We start from the raw sequence: 1,108 nt of genomic DNA, 5'->3' as shown, positions 1-1,108 counted from the left end.
GAGAAATTCTTCTCTATATTAGACCTAAAGAGCGGTTTCCATCAGGTACAAATGTCACCCGAATCGATTCCATACACCTCTTTGGCCAATATGAATATATAAAAATGCCGTTCGGACTAAAGAGTGCTCCCGCTGTGTTTCAACGTTTTATCAATAGTATATTTCGTGATTTAATTGACGAAAGAAGAATTATAATATGTATGGACGAAATTGTGGTTGCTACAAGTGAATTTGAGGAGCATATGGCTTTATTAAAGATTGTATTAGAACAACTTTCAGTGCGGGGATTAAAGCTAAACTTAGATAAATCAAAGTTCGGATATAAGGAAGTAGATTATTTAGGGTACGAAGGGAGCCAGTTGGGGATCCGACCGAATGGCTCGCACATCCAGACAATAAGGAATTTTCTAATACCAACAAGCCAAAAGCAATTGCATTCCCTTATCGGGTTGTTTTCTTACTTTCGCCGTTTTGTACAATCGTTTTTTCGGATAGCCAAACCCTTGCAAAACTTGCTGAAGCAGTTTCCTACTTTTCAAAGACTGCTTCCAATGCCGAATCCAGTTATCATTGTTTTGAACTCGAGACACTAGCTATTATATATGCCCTCAGAAGGTTTAGAACTTATCTAGAGGGGATGCCTTTCAAAATAATTACTGGTTGTAATTCTTTAACAATGACTCCTGAAAGAAAGCAGTTAAATCCCAGGATTGCTAGATGGGCCCTTGAACTTGAAAATTATAATTATCAAATACAGCATCGAAAGGGAGCCTCCATAGGGCACGTGGCTGCCCTAAGTATAGTGGAAATTGCACTAGTTACTAATACTGAGGAAGTTGAATTCCGGGTTCAGATAGCCCAAGAGCGGGATGAGGCTATTAGATCTATACGGGAGCGCTTAGAAAACGAAATTGTTAAAGGTTTCGAATTAGTGGATGGCTTGGTCTATAAAGTAGTGACGGGACGTAGGAAATTGCTAATAATACCTGGCGAGATGGAGTCCAGCATCATACGCCTGATTCATGAGAAGATTGGTCACCAATCGGTTGATAAAACCCTCAGTAAGCTAAATATGTACTACTGGTTCCCAAATATGAGGGTGAAAGTA

Source organism: Rhagoletis zephyria, unplaced genomic scaffold, assembly GCF_001687245.7.
Source record: "Rhagoletis zephyria isolate East Lansing unplaced genomic scaffold, Rhagoletis_zephyria_1.1 Rzeph_scaffold_01151, whole genome shotgun sequence".
Classification (NCBI taxonomy): domain Eukaryota; kingdom Metazoa; phylum Arthropoda; class Insecta; order Diptera; family Tephritidae; genus Rhagoletis; species Rhagoletis zephyria.
The sequence above is the reverse complement of the archived record's forward strand: the minus strand, read 5'-3'. Positions refer to the sequence as shown.